The sequence below is a fragment of the Pezoporus occidentalis genome, unplaced genomic scaffold (genome assembly GCF_034315485.1).
Source record: "Pezoporus occidentalis ecotype Australia unplaced genomic scaffold, CSIRO_AGI_Poc_V1 ctg4, whole genome shotgun sequence".
NCBI lineage: Eukaryota > Metazoa > Chordata > Aves > Psittaciformes > Psittacidae > Pezoporus > Pezoporus occidentalis.
In genome coordinates, this window is record NW_026915724.1 from 11,696,401 (window position 1) to 11,715,706 (window position 19,306).

The following is a 19,306-nucleotide window of genomic DNA, read 5'->3' on the forward strand; positions in this document are numbered from 1 at the left end:
CTAAATTCATATTTGAGTAAGACTCCTTGCAGGCATGAAGGAAGCTTTTATTTCTTATCATCTGAGTCACCATGTAGCCCTAACTGATTTCCAGCTTTGTAAAATGTGTTCAGTGTGTCTCCTCTGTTAGTTTTCAGACACTGAAGTATTTTGGCTATTTAAACCAAAGTTAGGTTAGGACCTAAAGGGAAATTGCATGTGGGAGTGTAGTTCTTGTTTATGGCTTTGTTGTGTATATATCTGTACATGCAACAACACTTCATGATGTAGACAAGTATTTTAACAAACAATTCTCACACATCAAATTATATTCAATCATATATTCAAAGGCAAATGTAAATCTGCCACGATGGTTTTGAACAATGAATCCCTTTAAGCAGTCAAACACACATTAATAGCATTTTGGTGTTATTCAGTTTACACCTACTTACGAGAAACATGCTCTCATGCTTCGCAGAAGTTGTTCTATTAATATACATTTAATGAAAGTTTACTGCTGCAGTAATGAAAGTTCACATGCAGCAGTGTCTGAGGCTTTGAATTTTAGCTCACATTATTTCTGGTCTTTTAAATAAGTCTACTCTATGAGGTAAGGCTTTGATGTGCAGACCTGCTCTTAAGAGGAAGTATGGAGAAATAGTACTTAGACAATAGCACAAAACTGTTAGGGTGAATTAAATCTTACAAAATTTATTTCTAGAGGACTTTCAGAATTAGTTTACAAGAATATATCAAGCGTTGACTACTTTTAAAAATGTTCAGGAAAGGGTTTTGCATAACCTTATTTTGGTTTAGAAACTGCAGTTGGAATTTTAGTTCCTTACAATCTGGAATTCTCCACCTAGAGCAAAGCTTTGCTTTCTAAATTTAAATCAAATTTTAAATTTGCATGTGAAAGATAAGTGTTTGATTAAAGTTATTAAGGAAAAATATCTATGTTTCTCTAAAATGGCATTACCAGTCGTAATAGAGAAGGTGCATTTGAATAGACTGGTGTGGAAGGACTAGTACCAAAACTAGTTCCTATGACCTGCAACTCACCCTCATGTGACAAAAATCAGACCCTATAAAGGGGAAAAAAAAGAGAGAAAGACTCAAGTGCACTTACAAAAGACTGATTTGTCCATTCCAGAATACTGTGCAGAGCAAGGCTGTTGCACAGTGTTATGGGACATGTGCCCCAGCCTGCTCTCAGTATAATAAAACTAGATGGGTGAGGGTGAGAGGTGGAGAGAAGAAAAGAAAGGGAAGTAAGTCTACACTTATGGCACCAGGTAGAGGCACAAATAATAGCAGACATTTCTAGTGAGTTACAGCAACATCAACATGGGTTTCTTTATGTCACTCATGTAAAGTCCCAGTAGTAATAAAGTTGGTGCCCACAGAACAAATAAAGAAAGGGGAGTAGACTTTCATATATATTGCTGATTTGAATTAGTAGCCAATGGTCTTGCACCTTAAAAATGAAGTAGAAGAGGTTTATCATTCTGGGGGAAACAGAATTAAATAATGGTTTATGAGATTTATTTTGGCAGATTTTCTTATTCTGATGTGACTTGATCTTACTACTAGAGAAAAGCACCCTTAGTGAGTTGGTTTATGGTCTTAGTATATTGAAAGAGTTATTAAGCTCACAAATTATTTTTTTCAAGCTAAGGTAAAAAAAATAGGTGGTAGGTATTTACAGCTGAAAACAGTCACTTTTTATTTCAATAAAACTTTTTATGGTGTGCTTAGTTAAGTTGAGCATTTACAACTCTTTCATGGTCCTCTGAGAGTCTGATTGATTGTGACGTGGCTCCTGGATCGATAGTGCTATAGCATAACAAACAGTTGCCAGTGTGAGTTGCGTGATTGCCTTATAGAAAGCAATCTGTCACTTTTCCCCTTCTTGCATATATGCTAATTCAGCTCTTTTTCTGGATGCAAAGCATTTCCTCCAAGAGTGATATCTGTGTATATGTAAAGTGCTTTCATTGCCATATTTTTTCTGAATACCTAAGTACTTAATGAACAAAGTACATTCAGTAGCACAAGGAAACAACAAATAATTCATTCTGCTATTGTCTCTGACCGGTATAAAAAGTTCTTCACAATCAGGCTACAGCATTGCATCTTTGCTAAGCAGATGACTGCAGACTTTTTCTCTGCTCACTAGATGATCTTACAATGTCATATAAGCTTCTAAAAACTAATGGATTCCCACAGGTAATAAGGAAAACATCAGCCCCTTCTTTCCTTTTTGCAAGTACAAAATACTATTCTTTACTGATGCTTTTAAAAGCATGACACATAATGAGGCATCATGACAAAAACCCTCTTACACAAAGCAAGAAACCACAATGGACTGCTCTGTAAGACTGCTTCTTGAAGCAATGGTTAATAACCTTACTAGCAGTAGTCAAAATATTCTTCAGCTGAAACTCAAGCAGAGTTCCTTATACATCATGTTCCATTTCCAGTTTTCTTAAGGCTGTAGCTTTCATATCCACCTGAACTGTCTCAGAATCAAACCAAGAAGGAGAAAAGCTATGTAAATATTACTGAGGCTTGATCTGTATGGTATAGGGCAGAATCTACCTCCTGGCTAATCCTAGAGTGAGCATGATGCTTTATTAAAGCTTAACATCACAGGCAAGTTAAATGTTTACTGTGGACCAGCTTTCCGACAGGACCTTGCTGTCTACAACAGAAGGTAAAGCTGAACAGGGTAAAATGCACTGCAACACTATCTGTGCTATCAATTTTGTCTCAGTTTTTTTACTACAATACAATGTAAAGTTGTTATGTTACCGTATATTGAAAGCATTTCTCTTTTGTGCACTCTGAAACAAAAATCCAAAACACATTTTTAAATAAAAAGCTATATGGCTTGGCAAGATATTGTTTTCTACCCATTCTCTTCCTGTGATACAACTAAAAGTGTTCTTCTGCAATGATGCCTACATATTATGTTTACCCAAGACAAAACTCTCTATTTGGCTCATTCAGATGTATTACAGAAGCAAGTTATCACCTTTTTGCTTGCAGGCTGTAGCATCAGACAAAAGCCTTGGTTCTGTAATGGCCTACAAAACTTTAAACTAGATATTAGAACATTCTACAGAGCACAGGAACATAAAATGTCTTTATGAAAGTAATACTGTCAGTGTAAATCAAATTCTATGATTAAAGACACAGGAATAAAGACATTTTTAGAGTGTCCACATACATTAAAATTAACATATTAAAATATATTTGGTTACAGCAACAATAAATTTAGATCATGCCTGTAGCAGCAGCAGTTTCTTTCAGCAAAAGGAGTAACAAATGCTCTCATCTGATGCTCAAGTACATCACCAAGCTAATTCTCAGGAATATACCAAACAGTTTAAACACCTGCAGAAACATGTGTAAGGCTCAAGTAATTAATAATATCTTCTAAAATCTTCTTGTGTGCCCATATTGCTAGCTGTGCTTCATAGTCATGCAAAATAAATTGAAAAATAAATTACTCAGAAAAACGCTATTCCAAAAACTGCTTCATAGAGGTGCTGTACAAAATGAACGCATGAAAACCAGTAATTTATTGGGTTTGAATTTAATGAGACTTATAAGAGCAACTGTATGTTATATTACATAATATCTCTATCATTACTTGCTATTGTTTAAACAGAAGAAAAAGGTAGTGTTTAGAATTAGAATACAAACCTTGGTAATAAACAAAACTGAGTTGGGTATGTTTATTTTTTTAAACACACACATGCTTCAAAGAGTACAGTAGCCTTTCACCAGTCCAGATCAATGTACGCAAAGTTAAATTTAGGCCCTTGGAGTTTGATCATGAAATGTTTTTTTAAAGCTAACTTGTTACTGAATTCTTCCTGTGTCTTTTTTTTTTTCCTTTAGCAAAAATTTGGCTTTGAGAACTGTTTCTTTTACAGTAGTACCTATTTTTCTAGCTCTCATAAGGGGAAACATGAAGCATCTTCACTGCTTTGCGTGATGATGGATTTCAGAATATTGTTGCTGCCAAGGATAGTTGTGAAATACAAAGCAAATAATGATTAAGATTGCTTCTTTGGAAGAAGTGGTACAATGGAACATGAATATGTGAAAAATATATATTAATGCAGAAGCCACTTATCTTGCTGCATCCCACATCCCATCAACACAGTTGAAAATACGTATCAAATGCCGATGCCTATGCCTGCTCTTGAAGATTCCGTTTCAAACCACTCAGGACTTACTAGCAGCAGAACAAAGTTGTGAATAAACTTAATTTCCTTGACATTACACGGTTCCAGGGAGATACCCCCCAAAAGGGGAAGGACCCCCTGCCCTCTCAGGCAGAGGGGGATGGCCCGAGACAGCCCCTGCCCTGTAGCTGTAGCGCAGAGGTAGGGGACCAAAAAGACGACGAGGGTTGGAAGCGAGTTCCGGTTAGACGTCGGGGGAAACCCTCCCCCCTTCCTGCCCTGCTTCCCCAGGTGTCCCTCCATAATAGGTTCGAGGCCCTGGATCTTGAAGGAGAGGTAAGTGAGAATGTGGGGCAAGGCCAGCCCACAAGGCCACATAGGAAAAGGGGGTCGACTTTGCACCTCAGGACTGCCTCTGTTAAGAAAGAAAGAAGGGTCATTGTAGTAGGGGATTCCCTTCTGAGAGGAACAGAGGGCCCGATATGCAGAGTTGACCCTCATCATAGGGAAGTGTGTAGTCTGCCTGGAGCCCGGATCAGGGATATCACCAGGGCGCTCCCCAGCCTGGTGCACCCGACAGACTACTACCCGCTGCTGGTCTTCCAGACAGGTGGGGAGGAAGCTGCTTCCCGCAGTCTGAGGGGGATGAAGAAAGACTACAGGGCCTTGGGGAGGATGGTGAAAGAGTCTGGGGCTCAAGTGATCTTCTCCGCACTCCTTCCATCTTCCACTGATGATGTGGGAAGGAATGGGAAGATTCAGTTCATGAACAATTGGCTACGAGACTGGTGCTACAGGCAGGGCTTTGGATTCTTTGATAATGGCTGGTTTTATAGGGCACCAGTCTGGACAATGTCAAGTGAGAAAGGTTTGTCTCACAGAGGCAAAAGGATACTGGGGCACGAATTAGCAGGGCTCATTTGGAGAGCTTTAAACTAGATTCGAAGGGGGATGGGGTTGTTGCTGGGCTTGCCCCAGTGGGGCAGCGCTCCAGAATTAATGAAGACTGGGAGGCCTCCTATAATCCTAGGGTGAAATCGGTGTGCTCAGCTCGCTCCCTGAAATGTCTGTACACCAATGCACGCAGCATGGGAAATAAACAGGAGGAGTTGGAAACCTGTGTTAAGTCAGGAGACTATGATCTGGTGGCAATTACAGAGACGTGGTGGGACAGCTCACATGACTGGAATATAGTCATGGAGGGCTATGTCCTTTTTAGGAAAGACAGGCCAGCCAGGAGGGGTGGTGGGGTTGCTCTTTATGTGCGGGAGGAACTACAATGCACCGAGTTCTGTCCAGGGGCAGATGACGAGCGAGTTGAGAGTCTGTGGGTGAGAATTAAGGGGCAGGCTGGCAGGGGCAATACTGTTGTAGGTGTCTGTTACAGACCACCAGATCAGGGTGAGGAAGTTGACGAGGCCTTCTACAGGCAGCTGAGAGAGGCCTCACAGTCACAGGCCGTGGTCGTCATGGGGGATTTTAACTTCCCTGATGTTTGCTGGAAGGACCACTCGGCAACCCAGCTGCAGTCCAGGAGGTTCCTCCAGTGTGTGGATGATAACTTCCTCCTGCAAATGGTGGATGAGCCGACCAGGAGAGGAGCGCTGCTGGATCTCATCCTCACTAACAAGGAGGATCTGGTTGAAGCAGTAAGGGTAGAGGGCTGCCTTGGTTGCAGCGACCACGAGATGGTGAAGTTCAGGATCTTGTGTGGTAGGACTAGTAGAATACCAAGTAGAATTGCAACCCTGGACTTTAGCAGGGCAAACTTTGGCCTTTTCAAGCAATTGCTAGGGGAAATCCCATGGGCAAGGCTGCTTGAAGGAAAAGGGGCCCAAGATAGTTGGTTGACATTCAAGGACTGCTTTTTCCGTGCTCAAGATCGGAGCATCCCGACACGTAGGAAGTCAAGGAAGAGGGCCAAGAGACCTGTGTGGCTAAATAGGGAATTGCTGGGTATGCTCAAGTGGAAGAGGAGAGTTTACAGGTCATGGAAGGAGGGGCTGGCCACTTGGGAGGAATATAAGGCTGCTGCTAGGGGATGTAGGAAGGCAGCTAGGAGGACTAAGGCTTCCTTAGAATTAAACCTGGCAAGAAGGGTCAAGGACAGCAAAAAGAGCTTTTTCAAGTACATGGCAGACAAAACTAACACCAGAGGAAATGTAGGCCCACTGATGAACGGGATGGGTGCCCTGGTGACAGAAGATGCAGAGATGGCAGAGTTACTGAATGCCTTCTTTGTCTCTGTCTACTCTGCTGCAGGCAGTCCTGAAGAGCCCTATACCCCGGAGACCTTAGATGAAGTCAGGTCGACGGAGCGGTTTGCCTTAGTCGATGAGGAATGGGTTAGAGATCAGTTGAGCAATCTGGACGTCCATAAATCCATGGGTCCAGATGGGATGCACCCGCGGGTGCTGAGGGAACTGGCGGAAGTCATTGCTAGACCACTCGCCATCATCTTTACCAAGTCCTGGGAAACGGGAGAGGTGCCTGAGGACTGGAGGAAGGCAAATGTCACTCCGGTCTTCAAAAAGGGCAAGAAGGAGGACCCGGGTAACTATAGACCGGTCAGCCTCACCTCCATCCCTGGGAAAGTGATGGAACACCTTATCCTTGGTGCCATCTTAAAGCATATCAAGGATAAGAGGGTTATGAGGGGCAGTCAACATGGCTTCACCAGGGGGAAATCATGTTTGACCAATCTCATAGCCTTTTATGAGGAAATAACACGGTGGATGGATGATGGCAGAGCGGTGGATGTGGTCTACCTTGACTTCAGCAGAGCCTTTGACACAGTCTCCCACAGCATCCTCACGGCTAAATTGAGGAAGTGTGGACTGGATGACCAGGTAGTGAGGTGGACTGTGAACTGGCTGAAGGAGAGAAGCCAGAGAGTTGTAGTCTATGGGGCGGAGTCTAGTTGGAGGCCTGTAACTAGTGGAGTGCCTCAAGGGTCAGTACTGGGACCGGTATTATTTAATATATTCATCAATGATTTAGATGAGGGAATTGAGTGTACTATCAGCAAGTTTGCTGATGACACTAAGCTGGGAGGAGTGGCTGACACGCCAGAAGGCTGTGCTGCCATCCAGCGAGACCTGGACAGGCTGGAGAGTTGGGCAGGGAATAACGGGATGAAATAAAGGGAAAGTGTAGAGTCCTGCATCTGGGCAGGAACAACCCCAGGTTCCAGTATAGGTTGGGAAACGACCTGCTAGAGAGCAGTGTAGGGGAGAGGGACCTGGGGGTCCTAGTAGACGACAGGATGACCATGAGCCAACACTGTGCCCTTGTGGCTAAGAAGGCCAGTGGCATCCTGGGGTGTATTAGAAGGGGGGTGGTTAGTAGGTCGAGAGAGGTCCTCCTTCCCCTCTACTCTGCCCTGGTGAGACCCCATCTGGAATATTGTGTCCAGTTCTGGGCCCCTCAGTTCAAGAAGGACAGGGAGCTGCTGGAGAGAGTCCAGCGCAGGGCAACCAAGATGATTAAGGGAGTGGAGCATCTCCCTTATGAGGAAAGACTGAGGGAGCTGGGTCTTTATAGTTTAGAGAAGAGGAGACTGAGGGGTGACCTTATAAGTGTCTATAAATATATAAAGGGGGAGTGTCACGAGGATGGAGCCAGGCTCTACTCAGTGGCAAACAATGATAGGACAAGGGGTAATGGGTGCAAACTGGAACACAAGAGGTTCCACTTAAACTTGAGAAGGAACTTCTTCTCAGTGAGGGTGACGGAACACTGGAACAGGCTGCCCAGGGAGGTTGTGGAGTCTCCTTCCCTGGAGACATTCAAAGCCCGCCTGGACACATTCCTGTGTAACGTTATCTAGGTGTTCCTGCTCTGGCAGGGGGATTGGACTAGATGATCTTTTGAGGTCCCTTCCAATCTCCAGCATACTGTGATACTGTGATACTGTGATACACAGACTGAGCACACTTTTGCCTGTGAGGTATGCAACTCCTGTTGAGGTCAGCCAAAATTCTGTAGTCTCACTACAGATCGAGACTGAATGTTAAAGTGTCTAGTGCTAAATTGTCTTTCCCTGCATGGGTACAAAAGTAGAAAAACACAGGAACACTTCCTGTGCAGCATCTATCCAGAACAAGTGTATTAAGTCACTATAGTAAAAAGCCAAAAGAAATTCAAATTTCTGACCATATGAAAACGTCTGTACCACAGATATACTTGTAAGGGTAAGGAGTTAACAGAGTTACCTCTGATAGTTTAGCTTTAACAAGTTACTGCTTCCTACAACTCTGGCACTTGTTGAGGTGAGGTGTAACAGCCATCACCCTGAGTTAGACAGCAATGTCTGTCATCTAGCGGGTAAATTAAAAATTAGGGTTTTCAACTCTTTCTCCTCTATGCCTTGACCCCCACAAGCCTCACAACAGTTCTGTCTGCCTGTGAAGAAAGAGTCACAGGCAGATCATGAGAAATATTAGGGTTTTGGGGTCAGATGAGTCCATTTTCCACCTTAAGCTCTAGAGATTCTAGATTTCATGATAGGAATCTATATGGATGGGTGAAGACAGGTTTAAGGTAAATTCAGTTCCTAATAGCTAATACACCAGTGCTCCCGAAGCTCATCTAAGAGCTAAGCATTTCTTCCCTACAGTTCATTATAGTGCCTGAGCACTCTGCAGAAACAATTTTTCATTCATTTATAGAAGGAGATGTTATTGACTTTACTTTTATTTAACCTTCAGTAGTACCTAAATTGTGCTTTTCAGTTGCAGAGAGAGACTGCAAGAGAGATCTTCCTGAAGGAACAGACATTAGAAATTTCTGGGGACACCTCTAATTTGACAAATCAATGACCACCATTTATTTTAAGATACATGACTTTAAACATTTAGGACTAAAAATGGAGACCTACGATTTATGACTATCTCACAATGGCTATATCTGAAAGTAGGGTAAATAATATCCTGGAAAAAAAAGTGAAGTAATTTGTGACAGGACCCAAATTAATCCAAAGCCTTGAGAGGAATCTCTCTGCTATTTTTCTTAAGGAGAACATGTCAAAAGGAGCACAAGATAGAAAACCTTTCTAAGCACAGCAAGTTTCTGATCTATTGGCAGATCAAAATTAAATGCTTTGAAAACACATACATCCTTCATAGCCAGTGGGACCTTGCAAGTTGCTCCAAACTTAATCTCAGTCTATCAGTTTCCAGGAGCATTTGGGGCTGTAGAAAATAACATCCCCACAGGGCCCATAGGAAGTATTTGTCTTTTCATCACCTTGGAAGCCTGACTGTGTGTGCTCCCCACTGCAGTTTCCTTTCCACATCCCTTCTGCTTCTTCCCACCTGACTCAATGTTCACACATGCACACTTTGGCACACAAACTGAGGTGTCTTTCCCACAGCTAATTCAACTGCCTGTGGAGGAACTCTGATTTATATAAACTCAATAATAGTGATTCCTTCTTCTGGAGTGAAGATTCCTAATAATGACTCCTGATCATTATTCATATATTGTTCTTATTGTTTCAGAAGGCAATAGATAGCATCAAGCATACACAGCTGATGACAAAACGGTTTCTAAACCCTTGTTTGTTTCTTTAATATATGAGTTCACTGGGTGGAGGGGGGCCTTTAAAGACAATATTATAGAACAGCCTCAAAATATTATAACGTCAAATTTGAATGCTTACCTTATTTGAATGTTTCACCTATGTGCATAGTTAATTACTGCATTCAGCTCTTCTCAACATGAGAAGATCGTGGACATGTTGGAGCAAGTTCAAAGATGATCAGAGGGTTGGAGCAGCTCCCATATGAAGACAGGCTGAAAGTTGGGGCTGTTCAGCCTGGAGAAGAGAAGGCTGAGTGGAGACCTCATAGCAGCTTTCCAGTATCTGAAGGGGCCTACAAGGATGCTGGGGAGGGACTCATCATTAGGGACTGTAGTGATAGGACAAGGGATAATGAGTTCAAACTTAAACAGGGAAAGTTTAGGTTAGATATAAAGAAGAAGTTCTTTACTGTGAGAGTGGTGAGGCACTGGAATGTGTTGCCCAAGGAATTTGTGAACACTCCATTCCTAGCAGTGATCAAAGTGAGGCTGGACAGAGCCTTGGGTGACATGGTTTAGTGCGAGGTGTCCCTGCCCATGGCAGGGGGATTGGAACTACATGATCTTAAGGTCTTTTCCAACCCTAACTATTCTAGGATTCTATGACATTATTGCAGCCTTCTGGTATCTGAAGGGGACCTACAGAAAAAGCTATAATTGTGATTATTGATGCTGTGCCTATATACATGCCCTGTGCAAGCTTAAATCTTTAACTGGTTCAGGAACTCTGCAGCCAGTCATCTGCATAGGTGAGATAGTAGGCCAGAGGTGAGGGCTTTATTACTGTTATCATTATTACTATGATCATAATCATTATTTTATTAGAAATAAAGTTCAATCTTGAGCAAAGCACAAGACAAAACTTTGATAATTGAGGCTTAGCTTGTTGTAAGGCACAGGCTATTACTGTAAGAGAACTAGAGAACATCTTGGGCCAGCAGAGTTGATGTTAGTTACTTTGACACAGGCACCAATTTTCTTAATTATGAGCCTATGACTTATGCTCGTTACTACTTCTGTAGGTATCATTGCAGATTTTAATACTGTCTTCAGTGCATGTTTTAGTAATCATGCATAACATTGGGAACATCTCTGGACTTGCTGATTTGACTTGATTTACTGAAAGGTCATTTAATTTACTGTCAGATCCGCTAACCACAGGGGAATCTGAGATACATGTGAAAAGAGGACGACATAACATATGCACAGGCCTGCTTAAGCAAACATTAAAAACTAAAGCAACATGCCTTTGGTAGAAGAACAGCCCAAACCGATTCATGATTCTGAATCCAGTGGGTCTGTGAGGACTTATATAATAAGCCCAGGATGCTTTACCCAGTATATGAGGACAACTATTTTAATACACCACCTGATCAGTAAAACAGAAGATGTATTTTATATACTTTCAACTGGATTAGTAGCAGCTGTTACCAAAACTGTGTCATTAACTATGGTGCCTAAAAGTTAAACCACATGGAAAATTATGTAATGCAAAGTTTCACTTCAGTCTGAATCTCAACTCAAATAACAGTATAATGCTTCCATAAGCATTATAATGAATAGAAAAGTTGCTATTTTTAATGTTATTACTGTTAGATTTTAACAATAAAAGCAATTTTTAAATATACAATGTATGACCATTCCAATGTAAATTTATATGTACACACAAAAACATGCACGAAAGTGCATCTTTTTACAAAAAGAAAGCAACCTCCTTGGAAAACAAAAACTACTTCATAAGAATTCAATATGTTCAGAAACAACTTTCACTGCAGAAATGCAAGCACCATTACGCAGTATCCTTGATTATAAACTTATTCTAGTACAGGCCCCACTAATTACACAAAGGCATCATTAATCGTGCTTTGGTGGTCTGATATGAGACTGAACACAGGGAACTAGGAAGTGAAATACATTGCTTTATAAAATGCATGCAGCATTATCCACTTTATGTGAAAGAAAAGATAAGATGCTAATACAGTTTTAAGATTACACAGTCAAAACAGGGTATGCAAGTAAGAGTTTCTGTGGAAATGCTAAACACTCTGTTGCATACAATAGTAATGATAATTTTGGGGAAGGAGCTATAGTTCAAAAATACATACTACCCTAATAAGCTTTATAAAGTACATATATGTATAAAATTCTTAAACAGTTCCAGAAATATTATATTTTGTATTTGGTAAGATATAATATTGTTGCTTTACCCTTATATTAATATAGGCTTTGAAACAATATTTTTACTATTAGTGAGAGAAAAATCTTGTTCTTATTGATGTTTGGTTTTAATTCTGACTGTTAGCCTCCATAGGTCACAAATCACTGCTGTTAAGTATTCCCTTTCCTGTTCAGTCAGAGTCTGGACTGGTAAAAGAAGAATAGTTATAAAGTGGAAAAAAATCAATTTAGTAAGAAATGGTCTCTTTGGAATTTTCAGAAAACTGCAGAAGGAAGCAAGCTAAAGTCAGAAGGTTTATATTCCACTTTCTCTGCTCCTGTCTCTCCCCTATCAAACATTTCTGGCTTTCCCTATCTTTAAATACTGACTGTATGTGTTGCAATCTCTTGGTTTTTTTTTAATGTACTCATGAAACAGGCCCATAACAACCTACAGGTTGATACCTCTTTTGTGTCCTAATTTAACTCTGTGTCAGAAAGCAGGGCTAATTAGACAATGCTGAAGGAAATGTTTATAAGTCTCAAAAGAACGATCTCAAAAGAGAGATTTTGCTGTGCCTCTACTGATCAAATTGTGCCTACTCTTTGCAATGACCCAAAAAATGTGCTGTTCAATGAACACTGAGAGTACAAAGTATTCCTTCTCTCCTTTAGCCCATGCCTCTGTGCACATTACTGTAGGAGGCTCATAAAAGTGAAGCACCAGGGATAAGGGCCTTTATTTAGCTGAGGCATAATAATTTTATACAAGTGCAATGCACATAATATGTTGAATTGCAAACGGAATAATCTAAGATTTTCAAATGCATGCTTCTAATAAGACCATATTTTAAGAACACTTTTTAAAACTAATGTGCTCAGACATGCATGCTTTCTCTATTATGTATTCATGAATCTCCTTCTCCTTCAGAAACTTGAAATAAATGTTGAATTGATTTGCCAACTAATTATACAACAGTGCTAAGCAAGTCTCAGCACAGTAACTTCAACTCTAGTGTCCTGAGTGACTTATGTAATACTAGAGACACTTGGATTTCTTGGAAATAAGGAGCTACATGAAATGAACTCATTCTGTATTTGTAGCACAGTGTTTCAGCCAAATATAAGCAGTCCTCTTTCTAGGTCACTCCTCAACATGAGGGAAATGGAAGCGAGGTTTCTTATCTGAAATTTATTTTCAGATGAACAGTCTTTTCAATCCTGAAAAGACACCATAAAAATATCATTTATTTGTTCACTCTGAAAGTTCATCCCTTTCATTAACTAAATGGATACCAAAGCAGATGAAATCCTACTAAAAATATATCATTACAAGTATTCTGCCATAAACTACATAGTTATTCTTCATATTGTAAATTATGTAAATAAAAGGTAACTTTAGTTAATGAATTTGCATTATTTTAAGCTAAATGGATAACAAAATCATGATAATATATGTAGCTGTTTCAGAGAGAAATTCTCAGGAGCTAAAAACTAACAACGTTACTCTCTCAGCATCTGTTTGCTCAAGAATTTTCAGCTCATTAGAGATTTCTGTACCTATAGCTAAAACATTTGTCAAGTTAAATAAATAAATAAATAAATAAATAATCACTGATTCTTTTACTGTAAAATGGTGAACAACCTCCAATAGTTCTGTGACAAGAAATCTGTCATGTTAGCTCTGGACCCCAGATGAGCCTGCAGATTTTCTTTCTGATAAAAAAAAAAGTGAGAGTTTGGTTTATTGAGCCTTCTTATCCCCTTGCTATCTGCTCACTTGATGGCTCTGGTCTAAGTAGAGACATCACTGCTAGTGCTGCTTATTGAAAGGAAGGGAGAAGCAAGCCCCTATATGCAATTTACTTCAGTAGTTACTGTTGCTTAGCAAAAGACTAGTAAAATGCTTGCTTTCTCTGATATTGCAGGTTAATGTTTAATTTTCACCTTATTCCTCACACTACATCTCCTTGTAACAGTCAGTATGGTCAGCCAAAATGTTCCGACATATATTTTTTCTGTTCTTTCACAGAAATACTACAGATATTTTTAAAAATACATTTGCCCCCAAATTCCCAGGATTTTGAATTAAATACACACTAGGGGTATGTCTCAGGAAGGTTTTGCTTGGCTGCAGCCCATCATCGTGTTCCCCATAAAGACTTAATTCACTTTAACACAACATATGGATAACACTCTGGGCGGTGGAAACAAGAGAAGTCATTTCTGAGAAGACTAGCCATAAAAGAGGTCTTAAATAAACTCCCACTAGCCATCACAGGAACATATCCTGTCAACATGTTTCAGGGATGTTATTTTTCAGCCAAAAAGTCAAGGTTTTATAGGAGTAAAAGAGTGTGCTGCAATCCTACTGCCCATTTTACAGCAAGGCTGTAGTTTCTTTCAATCTGTTTTCCTTACTTGAGAGTTGGCTCATATAAATGATACCCATGCCTGGTGTTTCTGAGCTTCTCATATTGTCTAGATTATTTCCTGGCCACAGCAAAATACTATTGGTGTTCGTGTTTGGTTTTATTTCTTTCTTTTTAACTAGAGACAGAATGTTGTATGTCCTGGAGATAGGCTAACCCATTCTACAATTAAAGGGACTGCTGTTTGCCATGGCTATCCTTTCTGTCTTATTTCTGGATTATTCCTGTGTAGATGCTGAAAGAGTGTTTGTTGGGTTTTGTTTTAAGTAGTGCAGAGAGCAACAGGGGAGAGTAAAGAGGGTGAATGATCATTGACATTAACCTCTGTGGCTCTTGCTATGGTGATGTCTACACATAATTAGGATTTTAGGTAGGTGTGAATGACTATCACAACTATTCACTTTGTGACCTTTTTGGGTTTTTTTTTACTTCATATCCACCATAAATGTATTTATATCTATTTATTATGAAAACCACTTTTGATCTCAGTGAATTTCAGCATTAGGTTATGTTGAAGACGAACTGCCTTCAGTTTAAATAAATCTCAGGTGACTTTCCAGTTTGGGACTGAACTTAATGCTATGAGCATGAGCAAGTCAAATATATGGAGGGTATAGTATTTGACTGATACTGTACAGAAAAAGGCCTCTTCTCAGCTGAGGAATGTTGTGGCCAATAAATTGTAGTCCTTACTCTTGGCAAGTCTTCCTTTAATATATATGATAAATGCTGTGGGTGATTTATGTCAAAAAAAAAGAAATAAAAATGTGAAAGGACATCCCTTTTCAGAATTAGTCATAAAGTCCTCATATAATATTATAATGCCTGGCAGTTAATGCCTGTCAAGATTAATGTCCAATGCTGTGTTGTAAAAATGCAGAATAAAAATCAGTCCTTACATGAGAGAGCCACAGCCCATGCACATTTATCTCAGAAGGTCTGGGCTGACCTGCTCAGTCACTGGAGCTCTGTTTTAACAGTGTGTAGGTGTTTAAAAAGTGTTTACACCACAAAGCTGCCCTTCCAGATAACACTCCTGCTACATTCACAATATAGTGACAGATAAACAGAGAACAAACAACTCCCCCACTAAATACATTAAGCAATAATGGCACAAGATTAACGTAGGACAGTAAGTATGACAATCAGGAAAACAAGCAGTGAAAATAACCATCTGTTTGCTTAATGCATTTCAGTTTGTCATTCTTTGGCAATGAAATTGAAAGAAATGCAAAGCAACTAATGCTTCACCTAGAAAAAAATGCTCCCAGAAAGCACAGAATGAGAACAGGGAGGGAGTTTTCGTAGGGTGCATTGAGGTTTTTTTTCCCCAAAATTGATTGCGTATTTTGCAGGCAGGCATTTTATTGTGACAGAATGTGAAGAGATTACTATGTATAACGTACATTTACCTTGCCTTTTACATTCAGGACTTCACTCAGTCTGCCACTGCCATGGATAAATTCTGTAGCCACTAACTAGTGTCAGTGTGATTCAATAGTAATTCCAGCTTCACCTGAACTGAAATGTACAGTGGATCTCAGCTGGAGTCATGACAGCATTAAATTAACCTGGTTAAAATATAATGGGAAAATACTTATCCAAAGGAACTTACTTCATTGTGTATTTTATCCCAAGTATTATCTTTTTACTTCTGCACTAGTATGAGAAGTGAAACTTGCAATTTAGAGGTGCTTGGAAAGGTAGATTATATCTAAAATAGGTTTATTGTAAGAACCTATTATAGGTTCTAAAATTTATTCAAAATTTAAAATGTTTTTTTGACATGAGGAAGCTACTCTATATGTAATGTGCAATGGAATTAAACACAAAAAGTTGCACAATACCTGTCATCAAAGATAGGATTGAAAATCATTTTAAAATTAAATTAAAACATATACATTTATGTGCTATTTAATACAAGTACTTTATTGCAATGGGAATATATTATGATTTGAGATAGTAAGGAATCTATTCACTAAATTCCATTTTCAAACAATATGAACAAAAGCATGTGGTTTAAGGTACAACATTTTTGTGCCATCCCAAAACCACACCATCATTTTTTTTCCTTCTTATTTGGTTTACTTAGCAATAACTTATATATTCTCACCCAATCTGAAATAAGTAAACTACAGAGTGGGGAACCTACTCTTAAGAGACTGGCTTTTAACTTTAACAGAAGCAAAAAGCTTATCTCTGGCTGCTTCCACCTATTGATCCATTCCCATTGTGCTGAAATACTACTTGAAGTCGATGTAGCTGGAGATCAAATAAAATGATACAACCTCGTCAGAAATCACTATCAAGGCCCTTGAAGAAGAGGTGGAATCAGCACTTTAAAACTTTTTTTGCTTGTTATTTGGGTCATGCATTCCTGACTAACACCTGAACTGCTATTCACAGAGAAAGTCAAGTTGGCAGCAATGGGGAAGATCTTTAAAGGTGAGTGGAATCAAGCACTGAAAGTTTTACTATTTTACTATGGGTGTTTTACAGACTCACCATCACTGAATGCTTCAAAGTCAGGATGAGATGGTTTTTCACTTGTAAAAAGAGCAACTCCAACAAAAAAGAAAAACCAACCAAAAACTCCAACAAAACACACACGCAAAAAAAATACATATAAAAAAACCAACACCACAACACCACCAAACCTGTTCAAGAGATTATCCCAGTACGGTTACTGATGTCCAAGCAGTCCTGTCAGTCCTTTTCTATTATGATAGAGGCTGTACCTCGTAAATGGACAGGACAGTTTTGTCTTGCACCTAAGACTGCTACCTCAACTAGACAAGTAAAGTGAGATTATGGGTTCTGATTTGCAAGTATAAATGAAAATGAATTTTATTGATGGCAAAGTTTTAAGGAGATGTAGTGACTGACACAACTAAGGAAAGCACTATCTTTTTGAGATGTACAGATTTTTTTTTCCTGTAATCAGTTGATCTAATAAAGATATTATATCTCTGTACAGATCATGTCCTGTCATCACAACTACAAGCACTTTTATTATTCTATTTTTGAGAAAAAGTCATTAGAATGTCTCTGAACGTTCTATTGACTATTGTAACTGGGATCTGAATCTTCTCTTCTGGCATAGGGTTGGGAAACAGGGATTTCTTTCTCCACAGTTTCTGAGATCCAATCAGCAGGGAGGGAAAAAAAAAGGATGGTTTTCCCTGGAATTACTCCCAATATACTGATCTGATTCTCTTTCCTACTAGTGATAAGACTCTTTCTATTACAAAGACCTGTCTTCCTGTGGTCACATACAGTATATTTCACATCTGCTACAGCCAGAATAGCTTAAAATGACATATGACAGAGCACAGGACAAGAGAAATCTGACAGAATCCCTCCATCATTGAAGAGTCAGCAAAGACACAGAATGTGATCATGGTCAAAATTTTCACAGCCAACTGCTGTGCAGAAATGTTTTGCAAACAACATTAATCCTTGTAGAAAGTGCTGAGTGAACCCTGCTTGGGTCTTCCTTTGCAGAAGGGTTGGAAAGTGACAATAAGAGACAGTCTTTCAAGAAGAAATAATGCGTGATTAGTTAAGATCATGAAAAAAGAGGGATTTACACATATCTAAAAGTATCAGAATGTGGTCGTACCAAAACCAGAAATTATTTTTCAAACAAGTTACAGAGGAATGCACATGGTATATGGGAGTCTTAATCACTGCACATATTAGGAAAAGAAATTTACTTATGCCTAACAACTCAAATTGTGTTTGATTTGCTGTTCACTCTTATATTGAAAATATGTTTCTTAAATGGGTTCATTTATCATTCTTGCTTCTGCAGAAAAGGCTAGTATGCAAGAAAAAAAAAATCCCATTTCATAGCAGTAGTTGGAGCCTTTAGTTAATCCTTACTATTGTCCATCCATAATATGTAGTATCGCTTAGCTTACACACAGGCAAGAAAATCCTTGGAAACAAATGGAAATTTATGGTATTTCTTTCAAACCACAATAAATGGAAAAAATCACTTCATAGTAATGAGTTTCTGTCTCTAAATATGCTCAACAGGAAGATTTCATCCTTCTTGAACTAAAACAAACAACACGAGGTTTCTGACTCCTAAAATGGGATATTAATAGGACCAGTAGACTATGACGGGTTTTCCTTTTAGGAAAGAAATGGAAACCCTATATCGAATATCACTGCTATATGTGCATTTGGGAAAAAAAAAAAAAAAAAAAATCTTTTTCAAGCCCATTTTTCTGTTCCTAACTTGGCGATGACAGCTGGTTCTAACTTAGTACTCACATGCTGGCACAAGTCCTGCTTCTGATATTTCCTTTTTCTAGATGGATAACAACATGCACATTAACTTCATAAAAATAAATATCTACCTGCAGTCCTTCTAACAGGAAAAGATCATTTTTTTCTAGAACATTTAATCTTTGATCAATACAATTGCACTGGTTTTACCCAGATAAGTATTAAAATATTAATTACCTAGTTTTCTTATTTTAAGCTGTATTTGAGCTAAAGTTCAAAGCTTTCTCTTCATATTTCTCTGTTTCTCTTTAAATCATTTCAGTTTTGGCTTTTTCCCCCTACAAAATTACATTATAATGACATTTAATTCAAGAAAATGGATGTTTTCTATTACCACAAAGCAAAAAAAAAAAAAGCATAAAGCAAGCACTTTAACATCTCATTTACCCATACCCCATCAGAACTCTGTCATAGCAATATTTAGAGTTATTTAAGAGTTGATGCATTGGAGGGTAACTGTACTTTGAAGAACTGGCAAAAATAACAATTAATTGGGGGTGGTGCTGCACCAGTGCTGAGCTGATCACAGGAAACAATAAAGAGTATGGTGTAACAGGCCCTCTGTAGAACAGAGCTTTCTGTCACCATGATGACATTATAAAAACAAGTGGTTCATAATGCCTAAGCAGATGAATGCAGACACTATGCATTTTTGTGGGT